General features: G+C 38.1%; 1 protein-coding gene across 3 annotated transcripts in view; it reads right to left on the bottom strand.

The window, feature by feature from the left end:
- The window catches only part of VAPB (VAMP associated protein B and C), a 182,922-nt gene that overhangs the window by 98,921 nt on the left and 69,031 nt on the right, over window positions 1-14,970 (bottom strand). The window lies entirely within an intron of this gene.

Here is a 14,970-nt window from a genome sequence, read left to right as displayed (position 1 = left end):
CCCCCCGAGGCTCCCTCCGCCCCCGGGCCTCGGCCCCGGCCGCGTGACGGGCGCGCGGAGGCGTGGCGAGGGGATGGGCCGGGCGGGGCCGGCCGCTCCTCCCCTCCGCCGGACTGGCCCAGTGGGTGCCCCTCCCGCCCCCCCCCGCCCCCCGGCCGCTTCCTTCGGGCCCGCTCCAAGATGGCGGGTGAGTGGGGCCGCAGCTCCTCCGGCGGCGGCCGCGGCCGCCGCCCCCTCCTCCTCGCCCCCCCCCCGGCCCCGCGCCCCCCGCCCCGGCCCCCGCCCCGGCCCCGCGCCGCTGGTGATCCTTGTCTCTCTTGGTTTCAGAGATCCCCTTGTATTTTGTGGACTTGCAGGATGACTTAGATGACTGTAAGTAACAGTCCCGGCCCCCGCCCTCCGCCGGCCCCCCTGCAGTGTGGGGGCGCGGGGGGCGCACGCCCCCCCGGACTGCGGCCATGACAGTTGCTGGGCTTCGGGAGGCGGCGGGCTGGGCCCCCGCCGGCCCGGTTTGGACTTGGGATTTGGGGGAGGGGCGGCGGGGCGGGGCGGGCCGGGGCCCCCCCGGGGAGGCATCTGCCCTGCGTTCTTGCGCGGAGGAAGTGGGGAGACGACGGCGGGGGGCCCCCGGCACTTCGCCGCTTAGTGGGGGGAGGAGGGGCCCTGGCTTCCGCCGGGGGATCGCCGGGGGGGGGGGGGGGCAGCCGGAGCCCCGCGGCGGCGCGGGCCGGCCCAGCTCCGGGCCCGGACTCCCCAGGCCAGGCGCTGCTCTCCTCGGACTTGTCCTCGGCCCCGCGGCGGGGCGGGCCCCGGAGGCTCCGGCCCCTCCGGCCCCGCGAGCCCCGGGCTGGAGGCCCGAACTTCCGCTCACGGCCCCCTCCCCAAGGGGCCAGTGTCTTTTGTTGTTAGTGGAATCATTTTAAAGGCGAGTCCTGAATGGTTCATGCGTGTTTTATGAACAATTGGAACTTTTTCATTTCAAGAAAAAAATGGACAGGTGAGGAAAACATTCAATATTATTTTCATCATTAAAAACTTTTTCTTTTAGGGGGCGGCTAGGTGGTCCGGTGAATAGAGCACCGGCCCTGGAGTCAGGAGGACCTGAGTTCAAATCCGATCTCAGACACTTAATAATTACCTAGCTGTGTGGCCTTGGGGAAGCGTTACAGGAAAAAAAAGCAATTTTTGTTGATCTTCCTCATTGCTTCTTTTAAAAACATTTCTACCCCTTCTTAATGGTACATATTAGGCATTTGAGATTTAAAAGAAGACAAAGGGAAACGTAAAATTAGACAACCTTTACTGAATCCAAGGTTACATATATGAGGTGAGATAATTTTGTTTCTATATGCTTTTTAGCATATTTTTTATTATTTGGGTGCAGTGGTGTACTTTTGACTTAAGGTCAGAGCTTTTAGCAGGTGCTTACTAAATAGTTGTTGATGGTGTCTGAGGTTTTATTTTCTATCATTGGTTTTAGGCAAATTTGACTTCTTTTTAGAAGCATGAAACAATGTGACCTGCCTTTTAATTCAATCATATTAGAAAAGTGTATTTTAAATTAACATACTAAAACAGCCTAAATTCTTCTCCTTTAAAATACTGGATATAAAGATAGCCTTACATGCAACAGCATAATTGGTTTTATATAGGTGAAATGGAACTTTCACCCGGATAGCTCTGCTCATGCTTAAAGATGTTTAAGCAATTGGTAGACTGTAGCACTGTGCTATGGTCTTAAAAGGATGCACTCTGAAAAGTTTTGTGTGAAGACTAAGAATTTAAATTTATCTTCAAGATATTTTGAATATGTACAAGTTTTACTTGTGCAAACAGGTGACTTTTTTATTCACCTATGTTTAGGAATAATTCTGAAATCTTGGATTCAGATCTAAGCTTTGCAGACATGTAAAGATGACACTTTAGTTCTAAATGATTCATGACAGGGTTCTAATAATTTTGGAGATAGCTTATTATTTTTATAATTTGTTTTATATGAGTGGAACTATAACCTGATGGTGTTACTAGCCATGGAAATGATTGTGTCTACAATAATTAACATCCAGAGTCAGGGCATGGATTTAAAATTTGAATTAGACATTGCAATAGTATATTAAATTATAAAATCATAGAATTTCAGAAGTGAGAAGAATTATACTCAAGCACAGTGAACTTTGTGATTCTATTTTAACTGCTCAGTTTGCTCCTAGGTTGGCGCTAAATTGTCAGAACTTAAAGTAAATGATGGAGATGGTTTCAGAAAAACTTAGTAAGTTAGCAAAGTGAACAGAACCAGAACAGTTTACACAGAGCAAAATTGTAAAGATAAGTCAACTGTGAAAGACTTAGCAATTGATCGACATCAAGGATTAATGATGAAGCATGCTATCCATCTCCTCAGAGTACAGAGTAAAGCATTTTTTTCCCTTTTTCTTGCTCTCCCTCCCCTCCATTTGTTTTATATGACATCCTATTAGCAATATATTTTCTATTTCTTGCCTTCTCAATGGATGGAGGGACAGAATTTGAAATAAAACAAAATAAAATTGAATTTAAAAACAAGAAAAAAATTTTCAAGAAATAGATTTCTTAAATCTAAGTTGAACTTCCATTCCACGACTTTTTTACAAACTAAAAGAAACTCTTCTCTCTGAACTGGTGTTTTAGCCATTCTAGGTACTAGTCTTATATTCTGTTACTTAACAAACAGTGTCTTCTATGTGTAAAGAACTATAATTCTTGACACAGTGTAATAAGGAACATGTAAAGATATAAGCAGTAATAAGTGATACAAGGAAAAGTTTGTTAGGTGTACAGAAGAGGTCCAAGCAAAATACTGTGAGAAATGTCATAAGAAAAGGAAGTGTTCAAGAAAAAGGCAACATTAGGGAAAAGACTGGACTAGAGTAGCTGAAACTCCTGGAAATGGGGGGGGGTAACTTAGGATCCTTCAGACTCTATAACACTAGATGTGCTTGGGGAGAAAAAAAACAGATGGTGTCTTCAAAGATGCAGTTGTCACCTACCTTTGTTACAGTGTCATCATTGCTCAGCACCTTGATATTCTTCATGCCCAAGAATTGAAGTGCTTCCCACACATGAAATTTTTCCCAGAGGTAGGAATAATCTGGGGGACACAGCTATGTAGGGAAAGCCCTTTAGGTAATGAGATACCCAGAACTCTTCTGTTCTGTTACTCAGCTCTTCTTCCTGACTTTTCTTCCCTATTTTCCACCAGCTCAGTATATACAGTATAAGAGCAAGTTAAGTTACACCCGCCCAGGGGCCTTGGTTCTCATAGCTTTTTTCATGTTGCCTACAGGCAATCTCAGAAAAAGATCAAGTCTGTGCTTTCCTAGAATTATTCAGTGTCACCAGTTTGTTCTTGCTTCAACCTTCCCTGATCCTGGTAACAATGAAATAAGCAAAAAAGCAGCCTGAGAAGAATCTAAATTGAGAATAGGGAAAAGAAGACCCAAGTAGTTCCTTTTGACTGGAACATAAAGTATATGAAAGAGAGTGATGTGAAATGACTGAAAAGAAAAACCAAAGTCAGAATGTCAAAGACCTTGAATCAAGATTAGAATATTTTATTTACTATTCTGCAGTAAACTAATTGGAGTTTTTGAGAGATGTGATCAGTGGTGCCTTATGAGGACTATGATGGTTGATTTCAAAGCCTTTGAATGGGAAATAGATTGAAGACAGGAGAAATAGGAGGGGAGAGTAGCTGGGTCTCTGCAGAGGAGTAAATGCAGAGATATGTTGCAGGTGTAGAATGAGTTGTATTTGACAAATGGTGAGATGTAGGTAGGGGCTGATGAAGAAGAGAGTATCAAAGATAGCTTGTGGTTATGAGCCTAGTTAACTATAATGGTAGTGGTGACATGGGGAAAGGACATTATAGACTGAGTTTGAAATAGCAGGGCCACATTCAATTTATCTTCTTGTCACAGCCTCTCCTCATTCCAAGCCATTTCCTTTTTTTTTTTAATTTTTAATTTAAGGCAGTGGGGTTAAGTGCTTTGCCCAAGGTCACAACAACTAGGCAATTTTAACTGTCTGAGGTCGGATTTGAACTCAGGTACTCCTGACTCCAGGGCTGGTGCTCTATCCACTGCACCACCTAGCTGCCCCTCCAAGCCATCTTCTTAGTGGATCCCTATTACTTACAGGATCAAAAATACAAACCTTTGTTGAGTATTCAAAACCGTTTACAACCTGTCCCTTCCCTACCTTTCCATTCTTCTTACATCCTTACACTTACATCATAGTCTAATGACACTGGACTATGTGCTGTCCTTCACACAAGACATTCCATCCTGTGTCTGGACTTTCTTTCTGTGCCTTCCTCCTTTTTCCTCCCTTTATACTATTTTACACATGATGCTCTCATCAACTCCCATGCATTCAAATGTCTCCAGATTGATGATTTTCAGATCTATTTATATACTCTTAACACTCTACTGAACTGTGGACTTGTACCTCTAACTTCTTATCAAACATCTGAACCTGGATGTCCAATAGACATCATAAATTCAACACATCCCAAACTGAACCATCCCTTTCAAATTTCCCTCTTATGGGATTTCTGATTTCTGGGATTTACAACCTGGGTGTCACCCTTAACTCCTCACAATTGCTTACCCCTCTTCTATTGCCTGTTGCTTTCTCCTTTGCAACTTTTCTCAAATATGCCTCCTTTTCTCCTCTGATATTGCTGTCACTCTGGTTCAGGTCTACATCTCCTCTACCTGGACTGTTTCAATAGCCTAACTGATTTGGTTGACCTGCCACTAGCCTCTCCCCAATCCAGTATATTGTCTATTCAGCTATCTTAAAGTGCAAGTCTAACTATGTCATATCATTCTACTCAAACCAAGCACCTCCAGGATCAAATACAAAATCCTCTGGCATTCAAAACTCCTCATATTCCAGCTTTTAACCACTACCACCACTTCCCCACATACTCCTTAATCCAGTGACGCTAGCCTCCTTGTTCTTTGAACAAATTACCTCTCTCTGAATAATTTCTTTGACTGTCCCTTTGCCAACAGCAAATATATTTTTTAAATCTGTAACTGGATAAATAACATAAAAATGGTATCTAAATAGAATATTTCATTTGTTTAACACCCTTGAATATTCTGATCAAATGAAGTAATGGGAATTAGTTAAGATAACTAGATTTAGTCAAAAGTTCTGAATTGTTTTATACGCTGTGACTTAGTGACAATTCTGGGTTAACCACTTAATCTTTCTTCATTTCATTTTTTACTTCCCCTTATAAAGCTCCTCCTCATCTCCCCAAGGAGCACACCATCATCTCCTAGTAGAATGAGAACATCAGGGACCAGAGTATTATAAAAAGTCAAATTTTCCATTTTCTTTCTTTTACTTTTTTGTTCTTTTTTTTAATTCCATGAGGGAAAACAGATGTTGACAATTTCCTGAAATTATCCATTTGTTTTAAAAGTAGCTTTAAATGGACTCTTTTCATCATAGGTCAAGGCTATTTTAAGAAAACTATTGGAAACAGAAATCTTCACTCCAAAAACCAAAATGACCTAACTCAATTGAGGGGAAAAAAATGTAAATTGTTGCTTGTGGTGCCAATTTTTTATTCTTGATAGGAAAGAGCAAGTGATTGATTATGGAAGGAGTTTCTGTTCCATAATTGAAAAATTTTGGTGTGGGGCAGTTGGGTGGTACATCAGCCCTGGAGTCAGGAAGATTTGAGTTCACATTTGACCAGATATTGGATACTAGCTGTGTATGTCACTTAATTCCAATTGCCTCACTTAAAAAAAAAAAGAAGAAGAATTTGGTGACTGTACCAACAGTCAGTAGAATTAATTTTGTTTGTTAGGCATTTAATTTTGTGAGCTAAAATGAAAAACTTTTTTAGTTTTAAAGCATTCCTTATTATGGGGCTGTTTCAAAATTTTAAAACAGGAGGAAAACAAAATAAACATAGCTTTTTGTTTTATTTTACAGTACTTAATTTATAAAACTCTTATAGGCTGCCTAGTATAGAGAACTATTAGCATATTCAAAGTAACACTGTTTTCACCTATTAAGAATCTAAGTAGTCTCCATATATGTAGCTAGATGATACTTAAATCCTTTGGCCATATAAAAAACAAACAAAAAATTTAAATATTTTCACTACATAATGAGAAGACAAGACTCATTGGAAAAGACCCTGATGTTGGGAAAGATTGAAGGAAAAAGAGCCAACAGAGGATAAGATGGATAGATAGGGTCATGAAAATAATGAGCATAAACTTGGGCAGACTTAAAGAGGGATTGGTGAATAGAAGGGCCTAGAGTGCTATGGTCCAAAGAGTTGGATATGACTGAACAGCAAAAGTCTCCCCCTGGTTCTTGTCCCTCCCCCTTCTGATATAATTTAGAGACATAATAGACAGGAATAGTGTCATCTATGAATCTACTTAATGCCTTTAAGTTCTTAGATCTTGGGTAACTTGAGTATTTGTTTCCTGTTGATCAGTATTCTGAATTATAAATAATCCCAGATTTTGGAATCAGTGCCTACTGCCACAAATCAAAGAAACTGAATAGTGTGAAAAGGACAGTTATTGCTCATGAATTAAATTGTAGCAAATAAAGAACCATAACATGAAGATAGCATATGTCATACAGTTTATATAATTCATGACAGAAAAGATGTTTAGCTTTTTTTTTTGAGAGAAACATTTTAAAAGGGTGCTATATAGAGTAGCATGGAGAACAAGTGTTACATTGGTGATCTTTGTTTTAATTTAGCAAGCATTTATTAATCACCTACTATGTGTCTGGTGCTGGAAATAGAAAAACAAAGAAGTTCCTGCACTTAAGTTGATCACATTCTTCTAGAGGTTGGGACGACCAACTCATAAACTAATAAGTAAATACAGAATATATATTGAAGTAAATATAAAGCAATTGGGGGACAGTGCTGAGACCTGGTTGGGGGTAGTTGCCCCCTAGAGTCTTGTAAGTAAAGCCTTTAATGTAAAAGAGTACTTGTAGTCGAACCTTGCAGGGACCTAGGGATTCCAAGAGGCTGAGGAAGAGCCTTCCAGATTTGGAGCAGACTGAATGCAAAGGTAGAAATGAAAAATTCAGTCTACTATGGGGAGAAAAGCATGGAAGATAATTTGACTGGAATATAGAATGCATAGGGGGAATAATGTAAAATCTGTCTGTAAATACAGACAAGAGCAGAGGTATAAAACTTACAGGGCAACACTCTCCAGTTCCTGAATCATATTCAAATATAATTGAGAAATATTCAAAAAAAAGAAATGCAATAAAACATTGATAATGTTAATATGTAGTTTTTAAAGTTAATATGTAACCCGAGGGATCTACTAGATTAGTCAAATGATGAAAAACTTTAAATGTTAAAGACAAAGTTTATATTTTAATCTTGGCAACTATAGGGAGCAAGTACAGCTTCTTGAATAGGGGAGCAATATAGTCCTATCTATGCTTTAGGGTTATCAATTTGGCAGCTCTGTGGAGGAGGAATAAGAAAGGAAAGAGACTGGTGGTAGGGAAACCAAATAGGAGTCCCTTGAAATAGATCATTAAAGCCTGAAATAGAAGGATAACTGAAAGGAGAGAATGGGATAGGTGCAGAAGGTGTTGCAAATGTAGATATGACTTGGAAACTTTAATTGAATTGGATTATAGGGTTGAAAACTGTAGGAATATTTATGATTCTATCATCCTTTGTTATTCTGGGAGCTCTTTGAAAAAACAAAAGGAAGTAAATATTAATAAATGAGACTTAAGTTATTGAGAAGAATGGTATATGTTGTAGTTTATCTTAATTTTAGCAAAGTTTTTTTTATAAAGTATCTTATGCTTTTCTTATAGAAATGAATTAATGAGAATATAATTAGATTCAGAACTCATTTGATGACTGGAATCATAGAGTGGTATATTGTCATTGTGATCTCATCAGGAGTACTCCAAGGATCTGGACTTGACTCTGAGCAGTTTAGTCTTTTTAAATCACTTAGATAATTGATATGGATGAAATGCTCATCAAATTTGAAGATGATGCAAAGCTGGAAAAGATAACATTGAATAGAAGTGTGGACCCCAAAAGATCTTGACACCCTAGAGCATTAGTTTAAATTTAATTAGATAAAATGAAATGGGCATAAATGTAAGTTTTAACAAAGAGAGCAATTTCACAAGGATGGGAAAGCCAGGCTTATATATTTATTTTGAAAAAGATCTAGGAGTTTCACGAACTGAATGCCCAATATGAGTCAGCAGTTTGTTGTGGAAGCAAGAAGACCTAGTGCAGTCTTGGGCTGCATTGTAAGGCATAGAAAACATTCACTGTACTTTGCCCTCATTAAAGCTCATTTGAAATATAGTGTTTAATTCTGTATGAGTACCTCTTGTTATTTTTATTTTTCCCAATTGAGATTTTATTTTTCCAAGTACATGTTATAAAATTTTTCAACTTTTTATCTACATGCATATGCATATTTATAAGTTTTTTAATTTCCTTCCACCCTTCATTCCTGTCCCCCCTCCCCTCGATGGCATACAGATGGCCAACATTGTACATGTACATTTATGTACAACATGTTTACAGATCTGTCACTTTCTATATGAGGAATTAGGACGGAGGAAAAAGAAAGAAAACCATGAGATAGGAAAGAAAAACATAAAGAGAAAATTTTTTAATTTTTAAAAAGTGAATGTAGTGTTCATATAGATTCTGTAGGTTTTTGTTTTGCTTTGTTTTTCTTCTTCTGGATATTGATAACATTGTACAGATCTCCCAGGGTTATCCTAGCTCTATGAACTGCTGAGGGGAACAACATCCATCAAGGCTGATCAGCTCACATTGTTACATTGTTGTTAATGTATACAATGTTCTCTTGGTTCTGCTCTCTTCTCTTGGCATCAATTCCTGAAATTCATTCCATGCTTCTTTAGTCTGTCCATTCATGATGTCTTTTTTTTTTTTTTTTTTTTTTTTTAGGATTTTGCAAGGCAAATGGGGTTAAGTGGCTTGCCCAAGGCCACACAGCTAAGTAATTATTAAGTGTCTGAGGACGGATTTAAACTCAGGTACTCCTGATCCAGGGCCAGTGCTCTATCCACTACGCCACCTAGCTGCCCCCATGGTGTCTTATAGAACAAATGTACTCCATAACATTCATACATCATGATTTGTTCGACCATTCTTGAATTGATGGGCATAACCTCAATTTCTAGTTCTTTTCCACTACAAAAAGAACAACTGTGCGTATTTTAGAACATGTGGAACTTTTCCCATTTTTAATTATTTCTTCTTAATATGGGCTAGTATTGGTATTACTGGATCAAAGGATATGATCAGTTTTATTGCTCTTTGGGCATAATTCCATATTGCTCTCCAGAATGTCTGAATCAGTTCACAACTCCACCAACAGTTCATTACTGTCATTACTGTTCTTAACCTCCCCAACATTTATCATTTTCTCCTTTTGTCATTTTAGCCAATCTGATAGTTATGAGGCAGTATCTTCTTATAGTTATTTTAATTTTAATTTCTCTAAGCAGTAATGATTTGGAGCATTTTTTTTCATATGATTAAATATCACTTTAATTTCTTCATTTGAAGTACATTTTTCTTCATGGAGTGGTTTAAGAAAGATAAGATGGAGAGTTTCCAGAGGAGGACACCAGAATACAGAATGTCCTTGAGTCCTTATCATATAAGGAACAATTGAAGGAAGTGAACTATTTAACCTGGAGAAGAGAAAATTAAGAGGATAGCTTTATTCAAATATTTTGAAGGGCTGTAATTTGGAGAAGAGATTTGATTTGTTTTATTTGACTTTAAATGGTGGGATTGGGAGCAATGAGCAAATTTTGCAGAGACAGATTTACGCTTGATGTCAAGAAAGACCTACCACAGGGAGCTGTCCAGAATTGGAGTGGGCTGCTTCAAGAGGTGATGGGTCCCTTGATGGGAGGTCTCCAGGAAGAGACTAGATTTCTCCACTTAATGGGAATGTTAATAGTGGGTGATGCCTTCCTTATATGGGTTAGATTAGATAATTAATGCTCATTCAACTCTCAAATTTTGTAATTCTGGGAATGAATTATTTGAGTTTTCCAAAAACTTTTAGAGCAACTTCTGTAGGCTATAGGAGCAGAAGTGATATTATATTAGACCATTTCAAAGGTTTATTTTCCTTTAAATCTGGCACCAAGCATCCTAAGGGATAACTTGTTAACCCTTTTCTTGGGGGTGTCAGCTTTAAAAGATCAGGGTTATACTTTTAGCATTTATTCATTTCCCTTCATAACCTATTATGACTCTCTTTACTAAAAAGATCAGAACTCAATTCATGTATCTTTAGAACTAGAAGTTGCTTTAAAGGTCATTTAGTCTAATGTTGTCATTTTACATACTGTGATAGGCAAAAGTGGTATTGAGGGGGGCAAGTAGGTGATGAAGTGGATAAGAACACTGACCCTGGAGTCTGGAGTACTGGAGTTCAAATTCATCCTGACACTTAATACAGTATCTGTGTGACCTTGGGCAGGTCACTTAACCCCATTGCCTTGCAAAAAAAAAGTTTTATTGAGGAAAGACACTGAACTTTTAAGTCTCAGAAAACTTGGGTTCAACTTTGCCTCTTTTTACCTGCTGTAATACCATGAAGTCAGTTTTCATCTCTGAACAAAAGTTTTTTCATCTGAAGATCATTTTTCTAAACAATGAATAGAGCACATTACTATGTAGATGTAGTTATTATTACAAAGAAAGTTTTTAGTGAATTTGTACTTGTTGAAAGAGGGTAGTGAGGAATAGAATAGAGGGAAATACTGCTAGTAATAGCAACTGTGGGAAAAATATTGAAGCAACTTCTTTGGTGGGCTTATGATTAAAGAAGGCAATTCATCCCAGAGACAGAGCCATTGGAATCTGAACACAAACTGAAGTACATTTTTTTCTCTCACTATTCTTGAGATTTCTCATCTTGGGGGAGGAGGGGGGGTTTATGTTTACTCTCATAACAAGATTATTGTAATAATATAAAATAAATGTGCCCCTCAAAAGTGGGTAATGACCATTTGGAAATCATTGCTGAAGATTTTATACACACACACACACACACACACACACACACACACACACACACACACGGAAATTATTACTTGGTTCTTTAATGAATTAGAAAAATTCATGGTTTATGAAGGAAACTGGAGACATTCTTACCTTTGAGAGGAATTATTATGGACCATATTTGTGTTCATCCACAAAATCCTATAGTATTTTATCTATTTCTTTATAGTATTATTTATGATTATATCTGAGCCAAAATTTTGAATTTGATGTATTATAATTGGTCTTACCAATGCGGCATTTCTTATATAGAATTTTAGAGCAAGAATCATCAGAATTGGTAATACTAGATATTTTGCTCACTCAGAGAAAGGGATGTGGATTAAAATATTTATTGTAAATAACATGTCATAATATCTCATATCTTTCCACTTTTCTAATTTGAAGCACAATCACACTCCACATATCCAGTCTAGTGACTACACTTAAAGTCAATAATTTTTCAATTATTAGTTAGAGCAGTGTTGCTTAATCTCTGAATAATTTAGGTAAAAAAAATAGGATAGTAAGGTTTTTTTAAAAATACATTTGTTGCTATTATTTTTATTGTTTTCATAGATCTGTTGAGCCTTGTATTGATAGGAGGAGGAGCCTAATCTTTTTTGCTACTCTTATTTGTACTTTGAACAATGCATTTTGTCAAATGGACTTAAATTAGGTTGATTGTCAGAACTCTGATAAAACAAGTAAATTATCAAAAGTATTCAGTAGCAGAGCACTGAAAAAGATCAACCTCTGATTCTATGTAGCAGCCTAATGTATCCTCTTTAAGCATCCTTTTTTTATATGAAAATTTGAGACTCTCAGTTTGTCAGTAAGCATTGAAGTACTTAACATATGCAGGAATCACTTTGTACTGAGAAGCAAAATAAAAACCAATCGCAGCCCTCAATGGAGAGCTAATCACCCAAATAGCAAGATAACATAAAACCAGTAAAAAAAAACAGTTATTTAGCACTGCTCTATATCAGGAGTTACGTGCCAGAAAAATAAAGGGAAAAGACAGTTCCTACTCACAAGGAGTTCACATCTAATGGAGAGACAATATACAAACAACAATGTTCAAATAAACTACCTACAGTTTGAAAATAATTGGAATAAATTTGAAATAATTAATAACTCCATAATTCAGAGGGATTGAGAAAGGTTTCCTATAGAAAGGTAGCTTTTTATCTGGGACTTGAAACCCAAGGCTTGGAGATGAAGAGGGAGAATATTCTGGACATGTTTCTTGTGTGAGATACAGCATATAAGTTAGTGTCACTGAGCTGCTAAGAATATGGGGAGTATAAAATCTGAGAAGATTGGAAAGATAGGGAGATAATAAATTTTCAAAGGCTTTGAATGTCAAACAGAATTTTGTATTTTATCCTGGACTAGGGACCCACTGGAGTTTGAATGGAGGATGAGAAGATGATATGTTCAGTCCTTTGATTTAGGAAGATCACTTTCATAAGTGGGGGGGGGGTGTGGAATGGGGCAAGAGGAGTAATCTGGAGCAGAGATACCAAGCAACAAGCTATTGAAATAGTCCGGGCTTGAGGTAATGAGGGCCTACCTCAAGGTGGTGACAGTTTCAGAGCAGAGAGGAGAGTATATGCAAGAGAGCTAACAAAAATAAAAATCAACAGGCATTAGCAAAAGATTGAATTATAGGGGAATAAGAGGGAGAAATCATATAGGATATAATCTTAATAACATACAAGATAATATGCTCCTCTTTTTTCCTTTAGAAAGATTTTATTAATTTTGAGTTTTACAATTTTTACCCTTTTCTTGCTTCCCACCCCCCACAGAAGACATTCTGTTAGTCTTTACATTGTTTCCATGATATACATTAATCTCAGTTGAATGTGATGAGAGAGAAATCATATCCTTAAGGAAGAAAAATAAAGTGTAAGAGCCAGACATTGTACTAAGCACTGAGGAAACTGAGAAAGGCAAAAATGCAGTTCCCATCCTTAAGAAACAAACATTCTAATGGTAGAGACCAAATACAAGCAAGTATATTATATAGAAGATATACCACTGTAAATGGAAAACCCTCTCCAAGAGAAGGCATTAATTTGCACAGAGTCTTGAGTAAAACTACCAGGAGGCAGTTAGGAAGGAAAATATTTCAGGCACCAGGAATAGCAGTTGAAAAGGAATGGAATAGAGAAATTGTGAGCAGTGTCTTGTGCATGAATCAGTAAGGAGGTCCATATCTATCCACTGTGTAGCATATGGAGACAAGTTAAGTGTAAGCAACCTATAAAGATAGGAAGGGTCCAAATTGTGAAATGTTTTAAAAGTCAAAAGGTAGATTTTATATTTGATTCTGGAGATCATAAGAATCCCTGGAGTTCATTAAATGGCAAGATTACATAGATAGAGCTGAACTCTAGGATCATCACTTTGACAACTGATTAGAAAATGTCAGAATAGGAAAGGATTTGAGGAAGGCAAGAGACTAACCAGAAGGCTATTAGGGTTGTCTAAAAGGCAGCTGTGTGAAAGTAGAGGAGGACGTGTATGTGAAAGATGTTGTGAAGGTAGAAACAATAAAACTTGGCAACACATTGGAAAAATTGTCAGTAAGGAGTTGAGGATACAAGACTAAGGTGAATGGGAAAATGGTGGTATCCTCAACAGTAACTGAAAAATTCCAAATAAGGGAGGGTTTTGGGGAACAGGTAATGAGTTCACTTTTGGACATGCTGAGTTTTTAGATGTTCAATAGGTACTTGTTTTTGCAGGTCTAGGATTCAGGAGAGAAGTTAGAACTAAATAAATGGATAAAAGAATTATGTGCATAGAAATGATAATTGAATCCATAAAAGTGGCAGAGATCAAGAGACTACTAGTATTGGGTGAGTGGAAAAAAGGGCCCAGTATAGACCCTTAGGCAATACCTAGATAAACCTCCAAAAGAGAATGGTAAGAGACAGGAGATTACCTGGTCAAGAAATCCTAGAGTGAAGACAGTATCCAGAAGAAGAGGTGTTTGTGCCAAAGATTTCAGAGAAGTCAAGCAGGAAAGATTCAGAAAAGGCCATTAGATCTAGCAATTAAAAGATCCCTGGTAACTTTAGAGAGAATAGTTTCAGTTAAATGATGAGGTTTGGGAACAGGATTGCAGAGTTCAAAAAAGAGGGAGAGAAGAAAGGAGAGGTTTTAGGAACACTTATTATAGGTCTTTTCTAGGTGTTTAGCCAAGAAAGGGAGGAGAAATAAGATTTAGAACAATAGGCAAGATGATCAGATCAAATGAGGGTTTTTTTAAGGATGGAGGGGTATAGTGTACACAGATGAGAAGTATCTGGTAGATAAGGAGAGACTTTTAAACATTAATGAGATAATAGAGGAGGCAATCTGGTTTAAAAAAGATGGAACAGGATCAAGAGTATTATTCAGGGGATGAAAGAGAAGTCAATTCTTCCCCAACTAACCTCCAGGTATAACTGATGATGGCATTGGACTGCTGCTATTTAAGGAGCAAATTGATTCTAACTCTTCTGCAGTCAGAAACTGCCTTACATTGAGCTGGAAGGAAAACAGCAACAAATAGGTGTTTTGGGGGGTAAGGGGAAAGGAAATAATAGGGTCCAAGATGTAGAATCCCAATCAATTAATAATTTAGTAACCATCTTATCTAACCCTGGCCACTAGACAATGAAAAACAGTTGCTGTAGAAGCCAAGGACTGAAGATCTGACCTAGCCTAGGCTTTTCTCATTTTCTCATAGGATGATTTTAGAGGATACGTTGAGCCAAGGAACCTCTCTGCATTATAATACCAAGATACTTTATTCTGCCTGTACTTAGGTAAGGACT

Source organism: Macrotis lagotis, chromosome 1 (assembly GCF_037893015.1).
Source record: "Macrotis lagotis isolate mMagLag1 chromosome 1, bilby.v1.9.chrom.fasta, whole genome shotgun sequence".
NCBI lineage: Eukaryota > Metazoa > Chordata > Mammalia > Peramelemorphia > Peramelidae > Macrotis > Macrotis lagotis.
This window is presented reverse-complemented; position numbering and strand designations above follow the sequence as displayed.